Source organism: Dendrobates tinctorius, unplaced genomic scaffold, assembly GCF_039654945.1.
Source record: "Dendrobates tinctorius isolate UK_male_01 unplaced genomic scaffold, ASM3965494v1 ptg000133l, whole genome shotgun sequence".
Taxonomy (NCBI): domain Eukaryota; kingdom Metazoa; phylum Chordata; class Amphibia; order Anura; family Dendrobatidae; genus Dendrobates; species Dendrobates tinctorius.
This window is the reverse complement of record NW_027361801.1, coordinates 4,265,042-4,281,938: the sequence shown is the minus strand read 5'-3', so window position 1 is coordinate 4,281,938 and position 16,897 is coordinate 4,265,042.

The window sequence follows — 16,897 nt, the reverse complement described above, 5'->3', positions numbered from 1 at the left end:
TCTTAGAAAATCGATCACAAATCACCCAGATAACAGTCATTCTCTGAGAGACAGGAAGATCGGAAATAAAATCCATTGAGATATGGGTCCATGGCCTCTTGGGCACCGGCAGGGGCATCAACAACCCACTAGAACAGGGTTTGGACCGAGAACAAGTCCCACAGGACTGCACAAAATTCCTGACATCACGAGATAAGACAGGCCAACAAAAAGACTGACTCACCAAATCTCTGGTACCAAAAATACCTGGATGACCAGCCAAAGTGGAGCAATGAATTTCAGACATAACTCTCTTCCTCCACTGGTCAGGGACATACAATTTTCCCATAGGGCAACGTTCAGGTTTGTCCTCCTGAAATTCCTCCAGGGAACATCTCAAATCGGGTGAGATGGCGGAAAGAACTACACCCTCATTTAGAATGGTAGTAGGCTCAGTCACAATAAGAGAATCTGCAAAGAAACTGCTAGAAAGGGCGTCTGCCTTAACATTCTTAGTGCCTGGAAGAAAAGAGACCACAAAATTAAAACGCGTAAAAAACAAGGCCCACCTAGCCTGTCTAGGATTCAAGCGTTTGGCTGATTCAAGATAAATCAAATTCTTGCTGTCGGTGAGGACCACAACTTAATGTCTAGCTCCCTCCAACCAATGTCTACACTCTTCAAATGCCCATTTCATGGCTAACAATTCCCGATTCCCCACGTCATAGTTACGTTCAGATGGGGAGAATTTTCGAGAAAAGAAGGCACAAGGATTCATTTTAGAAGTCACTGGATCTTTTTGGGACAAAACGGCTCCTGCACCAATCTCAGAAGCATCTACCTCCACCTGAAATGGGAATGAGACATCAGGTTGCCGTAGAACCGGAGCAGAAGTGAATCTCCACTGAAGCTCCTGAAATGCCGAGACTGTCTCTGGAGACCAATTCACCACATCAGCGCCCTTTTTGGTCAGATCAGTAAGTCGTTTGACAATACCAGAAAAATTACTTAGAAATTTACGGTAGAAATTAGCAAAACCCAAAAACTTCTGGAGAGCCTTCAAAGAAGTGGGCTGAACCCAATCATAAAGGGCCTGTACCTTGGCCGGGTCCATTTCAATAGCCGGGACAAAATGAATCCCAAAAATGAAATCCTCTGTACACCAAAGACCCTTAACATACAGGGAATTTTCCCTCAAAATCCGGAACACAATTCGGACATGTTCCACATGAGAATCCCAATCACTGGAGAAGATGAAAATATCATCCAGATAAATGATTAAAAACTTATCCACAAAGTCCCTGAAAATATTGTTCAGAAAAGATTGGAAGACAGAAGGGGCATTAGTGAGCCCAAAAGGCATTACCAGGTACTCAAAATGTCCCTCCGGAGTATTAAACGCCGTCTTCCATTCATCCCCGTGCTTGATGCGAATAAGATTATACGCCCCCTGAGGTCAAGTTTGGTAAATCAACAGGCACTTTTAACTCTGGAATATAAATCAGAAATCAGGGGTAACGGGTAATGATATTTAACAGTGATTTTGTTAAGGGAACGATAGTCAATACAAGGCCTTAATGAACCATCTTTCTTGGCCAAAAAAAACCCCAGCACCTAAAGGTGAAGAGGATGGTCTAATATGACCCTTCTCCAATGATTCCTTGATATAAGATCGCATAACATCATTTTCAGGTACCGATAAGTTGAAAAGTCGACCCTTGGGAAATTTACACCCGGGCATTAACTCAATTGCACAGTCATAACTCCAATGAGGAGGCAAAGATGCAGACTTACTCTCACTAAATACATCAGAAAAATCAGCCAAATAATCAGGAATATCATGAGACTGAGGAGAGATGGAGAAAACAGGAGTGTCACTAAGAAAACACTGACAACCCCAACTCACCACAGACACAGATTTCCAATCCAAAACAGGATTATGAGTTTGCAACCAGGGAAAACCCAGAACAATAATATCATGCAAATTGTGAAACACCAAAAATTTACAATTTTCTTGGTGGTGAGGGGCGACCCACATTATCATCTGGGTCCAAAACTGGGGTTTTTTCTCTGCCAAAGGAGTAGCATCAATACCCCTCAAAGGGATAGGAGTCTGCAGGGGTATCATGGGAAAACCACAACGTTTAGCAAAGTCTAAATCCATCAGATTCAAAGCTGCTCCTGAATCTATAAAAGCCTTAGCGGAAAATGTGGACAAGGAGCAGATCAGAGTAATTGCCAAAAGGAACTTAGGCTGTACACTGCCCACGGCAAATGTGTGTGCAAAACGTTTTTCTCATTTAGGGCAGACAGAAATAGTATGAGAGGCATCTCCACAGAAAAAACACAGCTTATTACGCCTTCTAAACTTCTGACGGTGCACCCTAGACAAAACCCTATCACATTGCATGGGTTCAGACGTTCGTTCAAAAGGCGACAACGCCTCTCATGTAGTTTTACGTTCACATAAACGCCGATCAACTTGAATGGCCAATGACATAGAATCATCAAGACCAGAGGGAATAGGAAATCCCACCATAACATCTTTTATGGTTTCTGCCAAACCCTTCCGAAAGAGAGCTGCTAGGGCATCGTCATTCCATGAAGTAAGGACCGCCCACTTTCAGAATTTTTGACAATATAACTCTGCAGAATCCTGACCCTGGTTCAATGCCAATAAGGTATTCTCAGCTTGATCAACAGCATTTGGTTCATCATACAACAACCCCAAGGCATGAAAAAATGCATCCACATTAGTCAGAATAGGATCTCCAGGTGTCAGAGAAAAAGCCCAATCCTGGGGATCGCTGCACAGCAAGGAGATGACAATTTTACCCTGATGCACAGAGCTCCCCGATGAGTTAGGCTTCAAGGCAAGAAATAATTTACAATGATTCTTAAAATTCAAAAATTTAGACTGATCCCCAGAAAACACATCAGGAGTAGGGATTTTTAGTTCAACAGCAGATGATTGAGCAAAATAGGCAAAAATTCCCCGCATTTCAGCAGCGAGCTGCTCAACACGATCAGACAATTGCTTAATCTCCATTAAAGGAAAAAAAATCCTCCTATGGCCCCAGAGAAAAAGAGGAAAAAAAATATATAAAAAAAAATTCAGACACTTTTTTTTTACAATTCTTTCCTTCTTTTAAGTACCCTAGAGTCTGCAGTTAGGCTGGTGATTCTGTTATGATTGGGTCACCTCGGAGGAGAGCAAGCCCAAGCTAAGCCACAGAAAACCAGAGAGGTTGGTAACTAAGCGGATTGCAGACCCCTGATCCTATCCACACAACTAGCAGTAGCCGTGGAGCGTGCCTACGATGATCCTAGATGCATCGGCACAGCCGGAGAGCTAACTAAGCCTAAAGCAAGAAAGGGGAAATCTAAACTGCCCCAGAGCAGACCCAAAAGGAATAGATAGCCCCCAATCATATATTGTCGGTGAGACAAGATGAAAACACAAACGCAAATAGGAAAATAGACTGAGCAAATGATGGGGCCCACACTGACTAGACAGGACAGGAAAGGAAAGACAGTAACATAGTAACATAGTAACATAGTAATTAAGGTTGAAGGGAGACTTTAAGTCCATCTAGTTCAACCCATATCCTATCCTAACTTGCCCTAACATGTTGATCCAGAGGAAGGCAAAAAAAACCCATGTGGCAACAGTAAGCTTCACATTGGGGAAAAAAATTCCTTCCCGACTCCACATACGGCAATCAGACTAGCTCCCTGGATCAACGCAATATTAAGGAGACTAGTGTATATACCCTGTAATATTATACTTTTCAAGAAAGGCATCCAGTCCCTTCTTAAATTTTAGTAGTGAATCACTCATTACAACATCATATGGCAGAGAGTTCCATAGTCTCACTGCTCTTACAGTAAAGAATCCGCGTCTGTGAGTATGCTTAAACCTTCTTTCCTCCAGACGTAGAGGATGCCCCCTTGTCCCCGTCACAGGTCTAAGAGTAAAAAGATCATTAGAAAGGTCTTTGTATTGTCCCCACATATATTTATACATTGTAATAAGATCACCCCTAAGCCTTCGATTCTCCAAACTAAATAACCCCAAGTGTAATAACCTGTCTTGGTATTGCAGACCCCCTAGTTCCCTAATAACCTTGGTCGCTCTTCTCTGCACCCGCTCCAGTTCAGCTATGTCTTTCTTATACACCGGAGACCAGAACTGTACACAGTATTCTAAGTGTGGTCGCACTAGTGACTTATATAGAGGTAAAATTATGTTCTCCTCATGAGCATCTATGCCTCTTTTAATGCATCCCATTATTTTATTTGCCTTTGCAGCAGCTGCTTGACTCTGGCCACTAAATGTGAGTTTGTCGTCCACCCATACACCCAGGTCTTTTTCAGTGACTGTTTTGCCCAGTGTTTTACAATTAAGCACATAATTATACAACTTTTTCGTTCTACCCAAGTGCATGACCTTACATTTATCCCCATTAAAGCTCATTTGCCATTTATCAGCCCAAGCTTCTAGTTTACGTAAATCCTCCTGTAATATAAAATTGTCCTCCTCTGTATTAATTACCCTGCAGAGTTTAGTGTCATCTGCAAATATTGAAATTCTACTCTCTATGCCCCCTACAAGGTCATTAATAAATATGTTAAAAAGAAGCGGGCCAAAAAATGACCCCTGTGGTACCCCACTGCTAACCGTGACCCAGTCCGAGTGTGCTCCATTAATAACCACCCTTTGTTTCCTATCCCTGAGCCAGCTCTTAACCCACCTACACATATTTTCCCCTATCCCCATTGTTCTCATTTTATGTATCAACCTTTTGTGTGGCACCGTATCAAAAGCTTTTGAAAAGTCCATGTACACCACGTCCACTGCATTCCCTTGGTCCAGTCCAGAACTTACCTCTTCATAAAAGCTTATCAGATTAGTCTGACAGGAACGGTCTCTTGTAAACCCATGTTGATATTGGGTCATAAGGTTATTCTTCTCCAGATACTCCAGTATAGTATCTCTTAGAAAACCCTCCAGGATTTTACCCAAAGTTGAGGTAAAACTTACAGGCCTATAATTTCCAAGTTCATTTTTTTGTCCCCTTTTTGAATATTGGCACCACATTTGCTATACGCCAGTCCTGTGGTACAGACCCTGTTATTATGGAATCTTTAAAGATTAAAAATAGTGGTCTATCTATGACTGTGCTTAATTCCTGCAGTACTCGGGGGTGTATCCCATCCGGGCCCGGGGATTTGTCAATTTTAGTGATTTGTAGACGCCGCCGTACTTCCTGCTGGGTTAAGCAGGTGACATTTAATGGAGAATTTTTATCCCTGATCATGTTATCCGTCATGGGATTTTCTTGTGTAAATACTGTTGAAAAAAGTCATTTAGCATATTGGCTTTTTCCTCATCCTCATCCACCATTTCACCCAGACTATTTTTAAGGGGACCAACACTATCATTTTTTAGCTTCTTACTATTTATGTAGTTAAAGAATATTTTGGGATTATTTTTACTTTCTCTGGCAATGAGTCTCTCTGTCTCAATCTTTGCTGTCTTGCTTTGCTTTTTACAGAATTTATTTAATCTTCTGTATTTATTTAATGCCTCATCACTACCTACTTGCTTTAATTCTCTAAATGCTTTATTTTTATCTCTTATTGCACCCCTTACAGCTCTATTTAGCCATAGTGGTTTCTTCCTATTTCTCGCATGTTTATTCCCATACGGTATATATTGTGCACAGATCCTATTCAGGATGCTAATAAACGTCTCCCATTTTCTTTGTGTATTTTTATGTCTCAGGATATCGTCCCAGTTAATTGCACCAAGATCATCTCTCATCCGTTGGAAATTTGCCTTCCTGAAGTTTAGTGTCCTTGTAACCCCTCTACTACACATCTTATTAAAGGATACATGAAAACTTATTAATTTGTGATCACTATTACCCAAGTGACCCTCAACCCTTACATTTGATATGCGGTCTGGCCTGTTGGTTAATATTAGGTCTAGCAGTGCCCCCCTCTTGTTGGGTCCTGAACCAGTTGTGAAAGGTAATGGTCTCTCATAGTAGTCAAAAACCTATTACCTTTGCTGGAACTGCAGGTTTCGGTTCCCCAATGTATTTCAGGGTAGTTGAAGTCCCCCATAATAATGACTTCTCCTTGAGTCGCTGCTTCATCTATTTGCTTTATGAGGATATTCTCTGTAGCTTCCATTATTTTTGGAGATTTATAACAAACCCCTATCAGTAATTTATTATTTTTCCCCCCTCCCCTTATCTCTACCCACAGGGACTCTACATTTTCATTAGATTCATATATATTATCACGAAGGATGGGTTTTAAGGATGATTTTACATATAAACGCCTCCCCCTCGCTTATTTGTACGGTCATTTCTGAATAGACCAGTCATGGCTCTCATCCAGCCATGTCTCAGATATCCCCACCATGTCATAATTATGTTCCAACAACATTAACTCCAATTCCTCCATTTTGTTGGCGAGACTTCTGTCATTAGTATACATGCACTTTATGTATCTCTCTGTACCTCTATTCTTTCTTAAATTATTAACTGTTCTAACCCCACCCCCCATGCCACCCCCACCCCCAATGTCATTATTTGTGCCCAGGTCTCTATCTGCACTGTCTTCCCCTCCTATAAAAGGAATACCCTCCCCCCCGTCCCTAGTTTAAACACTCCTCCAACCTTCTAGCCATTTTCTCCCCAGCACAGCTGCACCCTCCCCATTGAGGTGCAGCCCGTCCCTAGCGTAGAACCTGTAGCCAACTGAGAAGTCGGCCCAGTTCTGCAGGAACCCAAACCCCTCCTTCCTACACCAATTCCTGAGCCACTTATTAACCTCCCTAATCTCCCGTTGCCTCTCTGGCGTGGCACGTGGTACAGGAAGTATTTCCGAAAATACCACCTTGGAGGTCCTTGCTTTAAGCTTACAGCCTAATTCCCTGAAATCATCTTTAAGGACCTTCCACCTACCTCTAACTTTGTCATTTGTGCCAATGTGCACCATGACCGCTGGATCCTCTCCAGCCCCTCCCAGTAATCAGTCAACCCGATCAGCGATGTGTCGGACTCGAGCGCCAGGTAGGCAGCACACCGTTCGACGATCCCTGTCTTTGTGACAGATTGCCCTATCTGTTCCCCTAATAATTGAGTCTCCCACTACCAGAACCTGTCTGGCCTGCCCTGCTCTCCTATGTCCCCCCTTACTGGAGCAGACACTCCTCCGGCTTTCAGAGGACATGCCTTGCTGCAGCAGTGCTACTCCTGCACTAACACTCCCCTCATCTGCCAACTTAGCAAACTTATTGGGGTGTGCCAGATCAGGACTAGCCTCCCTGGTGCTCTTCCCTCTACCCCGCCTTCTAACTGTCACCCAGCTAGCTGCTTCATTGTCCTGCAGCTCCAACCTAGCATCCCCCCCCTCATCTATCCCATTGAGCGTCTGCTCAGTGAGCAGAAGACTCCTTTCCATATTGTCTATGGATCTCAGTGTTGCCAGCTGCACATTTAGATCCAGTATCTGGGCTTCCAAATGCACAACGTGCTCACATCTCGCACAGCAGTATGCACCCTCCACCGGCTGGTCAAGGATTTCATACATGCGGCAAGACGTGCACTGGATGGCATTGGCAATAGTGGAGCACATCCTAATGGGGATTGCACCAGACAATAAGATAAGCATAAATAAATTAAAAAAAAAAAAAAAGTATTAATATAACAGCAAATCAGTTAGGCTGGTTTCACATTTGCGTTTTTTAGCGCTGGAAAAAAACGCATACCTGCGCATGCGTTTTTTCCCCTATATTTAACATGGGTGCGCATACCTGCGCGCTGGTAAGCGCATGTATGCGATTTTCATGCGCTGCGTTTTTTTGGGGTGTGCGTTGGTATTTTCCAGACGCAGCATGTTGCATTTTTTGGCCCTGCAAAAAAGCGCATGCGCACATATGCGCACGTTTTGCGCTAAAAATGGCCATTATAGCCTATGGATGCGCATATGTGCGCACTGGCATGCTCATGTATGCGTTTTTTTGCATATGCGTTTTTTTTTTTAACCATGGAATTTAGGGGTTTGGGTTAGAGTTAGGGTTAGTTAAGGGGGTTTAGGGTTAGGGTTATGGTCAGGGTCAGGGTTAGGGTTGGGGTTTGGGTCAGGGTTAGGGTTAAGTATGGTTTGGTTAAGGGTTAGGGTCAGGGTTAGGGTCAGGATTAGGGTTAAGTATAGTTTTGTTAAGGGTTAGGGTCAGGGTTAGGGTTAGGGTCAGGGTTAGGGTTAGGGTTAGGGTCAGGATTAGGGTTAAGTATGGTTTTGTTAAGGATTAGGGTCAGGGTTAGGGTCAGGATTAGGGTTAAGTATGGTTTTGTTAAGGGTTAGGGTCAGGGTTAGGGTTAGGGTTAGGGTCAGGGTTAGGGTTAGGGTCAGGGTTAGGGTTAGGGTCAGGGTTAGGGTTAAGTATGGTTTTGTTAAGGATTAGGGTCAGGGTTAGGGTCAGGATTAGGGTTAAGTATGGTTTTGTTAAGGGTTAGGGTCAGGGTTAGGGTTAGGGTTAGGGTCAGGGTTAGGGTCAGGATTAGGGTTAAGTATGGTTTGGTTAAGGGTTAGGGTCAGGGTTAGGGTTAGGGTTAGGGTCAGGGTTAGGGTTAAGTATGGTTTTGTTAAAGGTTAGGGTCAGGGTTAGGGTTAGGGTTAGGGTCAGGGTTAGGGTTAGGGTTAGGGTCAGGGTTAGGGTTAGGGTTAGGGTTAGTTAGGGTTTAGGGTTTGGGTTAGGGTTAAGTATGATTTGGTTAAGGGTTAGGGTCAGGGTTAGGGTTAGGGTTAGGGTCAGGGTTAGGGTTAGTAAAGTCATGGTTTGGGTAGTGTGAGGGGCCACCTAAAAATGTTGGAAAAAAACACAAACGCGGTAAAAACGCACTAAAAACGCATACAAACGCATAAAAACGCTGCGTTTTTTTCATGCATGCTCATAAAAATGCTTGAAAAAAACGCAGCAGTTGTATGCTTATGTATGCGTTTTTTCAATGCGTTTTTTTGCGGGAAAAACGCGCTGCAAAAAAAAGCAAGTGTGAAACTAGCCTAAGACCTCCCTTGGAAACTCCCTGAATCTAAAGTCACTGAATTTCAAGTCACACACTTACCACAGTTCGCACTTACGCTCAGGTCACACTCAGCTCGTTCACACTCGCTCAGGAAGATTTAAAAGAGTTTTTTTTTTTTTTTTTTTCCCCCTTTCACCAGCACACCACCTTGCTGCTCAATGCACTTCCAAAAGGGAAGTGTCTGCAATCACGCAAAAAACTCTGCAAAAAGGTCCAACATGTCTGATGCAAAAATACTGAAGCCGCATGACTTCGCCCACTATATCAGCACTCTAGTATATTCTGAAAGCTGAGCAAAAAGAGGCCAATCTAATAAGGGACAAAAACAAACTGGCACAAGCAGTAACATATGGATGGTGATTCAGCACAGCCCCAGCTGGAGCTGGCTGACCCACACAAAACTGAAATAGACAAAACCAGATCAAATGTGAACAGAATAGCAAAAGAACACTTAGCTGAGAATGCAGGGACTGAGCTGGAAACTAAGACCTCAGGAGGCAGGAAAAAATCACCAGCAGGGATAGAGGGAGTCGGCTGTCTTAAATCCAGTCTGAAACCCCAGATCTCCAATCATCATCATCATTATCAGGTGGCAAGCCTCTGTTAATCAGATCAGCTCCATTACCTCCAGTAACCACCAGAGGAAGCCCAGAAATAGAACTTGCAACCCCTCTGTCAACCTGACCAGCTCCACCACCTTCAGCAGTAACCAGAGGTAGGCCAGAAAGCGAATTCACAACACAGGACCCTGTACTGTATTGTTTGGTTAGTAGGTGGCAGAAAATTTTTAGTGAATATTAGTTAATGATAATAATAAATCCCAAATACATCAGAATATCACACCAACCCTTAAAGAACAGCAGAATAAACAAATGGGTAGCAATAGGAATCAAATGTATGAAAATAAACCAGACAGACAGGACCAATAGATAGCGTAATGGTCCCTGATGTGTGGCAATGATAAAGTACAGTCAAAAATACACAAGTGGGTACAGTTCGATATGGAAAGATAGAAGGCACTTATCCGTCTGTCAGGTGTACATGATGCCGCATTGCCTCGCTTCAACGTGTTTCGCCTGCCAGCTCATCAGGAGGCCCGATGTAGAAGATGGGTATGATGCTGCAGAAGGTGGCATGTCTCATAGCCGCCCAAACCATGTTTAAATAGAACCCATGTGGTTCTTCTCCTACCCTCAAGAAACTACTTCCAGTTTATAGAGGCATAAGTCAGGTTGAAATGGTGGCGCTAGTCTGTCCGCAAAAGAGCAAAACTCACATGCCCCGTGCCTCCCATTCATGGAGGTTTAATATCAGGGATTAGTGGCACTGCGCATGTCAGTGACGTAAATCGAGTCATTCTGATGACATGTATCATGCGCATGTCAGAGGATACCTTTGTTGTTATCATGCTAGGCAAATGGGCATGCGCAGAGCAGTGCAGCCACTGTAAATGTCCCTTATATATTTGATTACATTGCGCATGTCAATGATGCACTTAATACCGTTGCCATGGTTGCGCATGACCCGGAATACTCATATCGCTGCCAAGACTACCATTTATGCTGAGTGCGTCCTCCAAGGATCTAGATGACGCTGGTAGTTACACACTTGAATAATGGCAGGTAATACTCTGTGACTGGACCCTACATCATGACTACCACCTTATATTAAAAATACCCAATTTTTAATGGAATAGTCTGGGTTAAAACAAAAATATAAATATATTGGGTGGAATAAAGCCTTTTCTATGGTTGGGGCCCTGGAAAATAAATAAATCTAGACAATATGTGTTAACATTAGTGATTCACAGCAATCTGTGAGCCTCCATTAGAAGGCATTTAAAGAGACATGGTCCAGTTAAAACAATCTTTGGTAAGAGAATCCTGAATACCACATGAGGATTCACAAAAAAGAGGCATAGGACACCAACTCATTCACACCGAGTCCATCCGGAAGATCCATTCACTTTCTCTCTGAAGTATCTTTTTGTCAAAATTTCCTCCACATGCATTTGGCTTCACTACTTCGATAACACAGAAGGAAATATTTTGGAGATTACCCTCATGTGCACCATTAATATGCTTAGCCAATGGGGTGTAACAAATATGACGAATGTCTCCAATATGTTCTCCCACCCTCCTCAGGCCCACAGTCTTGCAATTCGAAAAATCCCTCTGATGGAAGACCCTCCCTGAAGATGAACTGGTGAATTGTTTACAAGGTCTCAACCATTTACAGTAGCTACAGTCTCCACATTTGAAAAAAACACATGGTTTCCGATCGAGCCAGGAACCCATGGGTGTTGGTTTTTTATAGTGACTGTGCACCAGGCGATCTTAAGTGAGCGACCCTTCCTATAGGTTACAGTTGGGCAGGTGCCTAATACGTCACCCAGGTCCGGATCCGCCAGCAGTACATCCCAGTGTCTTTTAAGGATAGTATACAACTGGTCGTGTCTGTTATCATAAGTGCCAATGATGTGTATTTTATCTTTTTCACCTTGTTCCTCCTGGCTACGGTTTGTGGCAAGAAGAGTATTCCTTTTGTTACTTGCTGCAAAACTGCGAGCCGACATGAGGATCTGTTTAGGGTAACCTTTGTCAGTAAATCTGTTAGCAATGTCTGTGGCCTGTCTATAGAAGTCTGATATTTATGAACAGTTTTTTCTAAGTCTAAAGGGCCTGTTACACATAGCGATATCGCTAGCAATATCTCTAAAGCGTCACCGATTTTGTGACGCAGCAGCGATATCACTAGCGATATCGCTACATGTGATACTCACCTCCGACTGGCTCCCCCGCTGGTTATCGGTGATCGCGTGAGATCAGCCTGGTCTATTTCTCGTCGTCGGCTTCCTCCTGGCGCTGACGAGCGAGCCATGGATGCGGGCGGAAGACGTCACCCTCGCCGCGTCTGACAGGTGAGTACAACCGCCGACCGCTGCTGCATCGCTAGTGAGATCTGCCTGTTTGGCAGCTCACTAGTGACCATTTAGCGATGCACCAGCGATCCTGGTCGGGATCGCTGGTGCATCGCTAAATGTAACGGGGCCTTTAGAAATTGACCCTTAGGTATTCCTTTCTTTAAAGGGGCTGGGTGATGGCTATCCCATCTGAGCAGGCTATTAGTACTAGTTGGCTTCCGGTAGATATCAGTACTAAGAGTGCCGTCCACTTTCCTCTTAATCAGCACATCCAGGAACGTCACATTCCGCTGGCAGGTAGGCGGAAGTAAAGGGATTAGTGTAGGGTGACGGTAGCAACATCCTATTTTGTCTATCACTTTTTTCAATATTATTTTTGTGTGTATGTTGACTGTTTTTTATGGAGGATCTTTGTGTCCCTTTAATGCATATCTAATAAAATTATTTTTAGGGCATTTTTCTATGATATTAATTTTATTACTAGTTAAAAGGTCTTAAATGTCTGGCATATCCCAATGTACTTGCACACCACACGATACCTAGTCTCCACAATCTTCTTATGGACCCTTACATAATCACTTTGGGTCTGAGCAATAAGTTCCTATTGGTACTAGTAAGCTACAAGGTATTTTCTGCTCTCTATCCTTTAGAAATGACCCAGCTTGTCATCTGACCTTATCTATCCATCCGCTGTCTATTAGGCCTTCTGCATGCCTATTGTAGTGCTTGACTCCGCCAGTCCTGACCTCAGCATGTCTACTATTGTAAATTAAGTCCACATGCCTCCACCTTTTCTATCTGATTATGATGTCTTCCTGCTGATACTACAAATTGGTGTCTTTGATCCCTCCACATATCAGCTTTAAAAGTATCAACTGAAGAATTTCCTGTGGCAAAGTCCATACCAACTTGCATTTGTTAAGACAAACCAACAATCTTAGATTCTGCTCCCTTGTTCAGCCCAAACTCATATTTGATCAAGCCATGGCCTGTTCTGATCCCTGCATTATGTCTATGAGGTGGCTAATTATTATTATTATATTATTATTTATTATTATAGGGCCATTTATACCATGGCGCTTTACATGTGAGGAGGGGTATACATAGTACATACAAGTACAGTAATCTTTAACAATACAAGTCACGACTGGTACAGGATGAGAGAGGACCCTGCCCGCGAGGGCTCACAATCTACAAGGGATGGGTGAGGATACAGTAGGCGAAGGAAGAGCTGGTCGTGCAGCGGTTTGGTGGATCGGTGGTTACTGCAGGTTGTAGGCTTGTTGGAAGAGGTAGGCCTTCAGGTTCTTTTTGACGGTTTCCATGGTAGGCGAGAGTCTGATATGTTGTGGTAGAGAGTTCCAGAGTAGCGGGGATGCATGGGAGAAATCTTGTATGCGATTGTGGGAAGAGGAAATAAGAGGGGAGAACAGAAGATCTTGTGAGGATCGGAGGTTTCTTGCAGGTAAGTACCGGGAGACGAGGTCACAGATGCATGGAGGACTCAGGTTGTGGATGGCTTTGTATGTCATGGTTAGGGTTTTGAACTGGAGTCTTTGAGTAATGGGGAGCCAGTGCAGGGATTGTCAGAGGGGAGAGGCCAGGGAATAGCAGGGGGACAGGTGGATTAGTCGGGCAGCAGAGTTTAGAATAGATTGGAGGGGTGCGAGAGTGTTAGAGGGGAGGCCACAGAGCAGGAGGTTGCAGTAGTCAAGGCGGGAGATAATGAGGGCATGGACTAGGGTTTCTGCAGACTCTTGGTTGAGGAATGTACGGATCCGTGAAATATTTTTGAGTTGAAGTTGGCAGGAAGTGGAAAGGGCTTGGATATGTGGTTTGAAAGAGAGATCAGTGTTAAGGATAACCCCGAGGCAGCGAGCTTGTGGGACTGGAGAGAGTGGGCAGCCGTTTATTTTAATAGATAGGTCCACTGAGGGGGTCACGTGAGATGGGGGAAAGATGATTAATTCTGTTTTGTCCATATTAAGTTTTAGAAATCTAGCAGAGAAGAAGGATGAAATAGCAGACAGACATTGAGGGATTCTGTTTAGTAGGGAGGTGATATCTGGTCCAGAGATGTAGATCTGTGTGTCATCAGCATAGAGGTGATACTTAAAGCCATGAGATTCTATGAGCTGTCCGAGGCCGAAGGTGTAAATGGAGAAGAGCAGGGGCCCTAGGACTGAACCTTGCGGGACTCCGACAGATAGGGGCCCGGTGAGGAGGTGGTGTGTGAATGGGAGATGCTGAATGTCCGGTCTGTTAGGTATGACACAATCCAAGATAGGGCCAAGTCTGTGATGCCAAGAGATGATAGGGTGTGTAGTAATAGGGAATGGTCCACTCTGTCAAAGGCAGAGGACAGGTCGAGGAGGAGGAGGACAGAGTAGTGTTGCTTGGCCTTGGCGGCTAATAGGTTATTGGTGACTTTAGTGAGGGCAGTTTCAGTGGAGTGGTGTGGCCGGAAGCCAGATTGTAATCAGTCAAGGAGGGAGCAAGAAGAGAGGTGGGAGTACAGTTCAAGATGGACGTGTTGTTCCAGTAGTTTTGAGGCATAAGGGAGAAGTGATATAGGGCGATAGCTAGATAAAGAGGATGGATCAAGAGAGGGCTTTTTGAGGATAGGTGTGACGGAGGCATGTTTAAAGCTTGAGGGGAAAACACCAGTTCTTAGTGATAGGTTGAAGAGGTGGGTTAAGGTTGCGATGAAGACTGTGGTGAGGTTTGGTATGAAGTGGGATGGGATCAAGTCAAGTGCACAGGTAGTGAGATGTTAATGAGAGTAATCATTAGTATCAACTATTCCAGGTTCTGCAGAAGATCTGGACGTGTTCCTGGAAAGAAACAATGCAACTGGTAAAGGGGTTGTCCACAACTGGACAAGCCCAACTTAATCAATTCAAGATCCAGATAAAAATATAATCATGCATACTCACCCCTAGGAAGAGGTGGGGTTCCAGTGATGTTATCCCACTGCTGGGAACTGTATCTGTTCTGAGAACATTGCCTTGCTGAGCACCATCAATGGAAATATGGCTGCACATCAACGGCTCCCTCCATTTCTTTGTATGGGAGCGCAAACAGTGCTCTACAATTTTGGATATCCCATAGAAACGAATGGAGTGAGGAATGCACTTGCAGCTACAGTGGGCCAAAAAAGTATTTAGTCAGTCAGCAATAGTGCAAGTTCCACCACTTAAAAAGAGGAGAGGCGTCTGTAATTTACATCATAGGTAGACCTCAACTATGGGAGACAAACTGAGAAAAAAAAATCCAGAAAATCACATTGTCTGTTTTTTTTTCATTTTATTTGCATATTATGGTGGAAAATAAGTATTTGGTCAGAAACAAGCAATCAAGATTTCTGGCTCTCACAGACCTGTAACTTCTTCTTTAAGAGTCTCCTCTTTCCTCCACTCATTACCTGTAGTAATGGCACCTGTTTAAACTTGTTATCAGTATAAAAAGACACCTGTGCACACCCTCAAACAGTCTGACTCCAAACTCCACTATGGTGAAGACCAAAGAGCTGTCAAAGGACACCAGAAACAAAATTGTAGCCCTGCACCAGGCTGGGAAGACTGAATCTGCAATAGCCAACCAGCTTGGAGTGAAGAAATCAACTGTGGGAGCAATAATTAGAAAATGGAAGACATACAAGACCACTGATAATCTCCCTCGATCTGGTGCTCCACGCAAAATCCCACCCCGTGGGGTCAGAATGATCACAAGAACGGTGAGCAAAAATCCCAGAACCACGCGGGGGGACCTAGTGAATGAACTGCAGAGAGCTGGGACCAATGTAACAAGGCCTACCATAAGTAACACACTACGCCACCATGGACTCAGATCCTGCAGTGCCAGACGTGTCCCACTGCTTAAGCCTGTACATGTCCGGGCCCGTCTGAAGTTTGCTAGAGAGCAGTTGGATGATCCAGAGGAGTTTTGGGAGAATGTCCTATGGTCTGATGAAACCAAACTGGAACTGTTTGGTAGAAACACAACTTGTCGTGTTTGGAGGAAAAATAATACTGAGTTGCATCCATCAAACACCATACCTACTGTAAAGCATGGTGGTGGAAACATCATGCTTTGGGGCTGTTTCTCTGCAAAGGGGCCAGGACGACTGATCCGGGTACATGAAAGAATGAATGGGGCCATGTATCGTGAGATTTTGAGTGCAAACCTCCTTCCATCAGCAAGGGCATTGATGATGAAACGTGGCTGGGTCTTTCAACATGACAATGATCCAAAGCACACCGCCAGGGCAACGAAGGAGTGGCTTCGTAAGAAGCATTTCAAGGTCCTGGAGTGGCCTAGCCAGTCTCCAGATCTCAACCCTATAGAAAACCTTTGGAGGGAGTTGAAAGTCCGTGTTGCCAAGCGAAAAGCCAAAAACATCACTGCTCTAGAGGAGATCTGCATGGAGGAATGGGCCAACATACCAACAACAGTGTGTGGCAACCTTGTGAAGACTTACAGAAAACGTTTGACCTCTGTCATTGCCAACAAAGGATATATCACAAAGTATTGAGATGAAATTTTGTTTCTGACCAAATACTTATTTTCCACCATAATATGCAAATAAAAGGAAAAAAAAAACAGACAATGTGATTTTCTGGATTTTTTTTTCTCAGTTTGTCTCCCATACAGTGGGGCAAAAAAGTATTTAGTCAGTCAGCAATAGTGCAAGTTCCACCACTTAAAAAGATGAGAGGCGTCTGTAACTTACATCATAGGTAGACCTCAACTATGGGAGACAAACTGAGAAAAAAAATCCAGAAAATCACATTGTCTGTTTTTTTTTCATTTTATTTGCATATTATGGTGGAAAATAAGTATTTGGTCAGAAACAAAATTTCATCTCAATACTTTGTGATATATCCTTTGT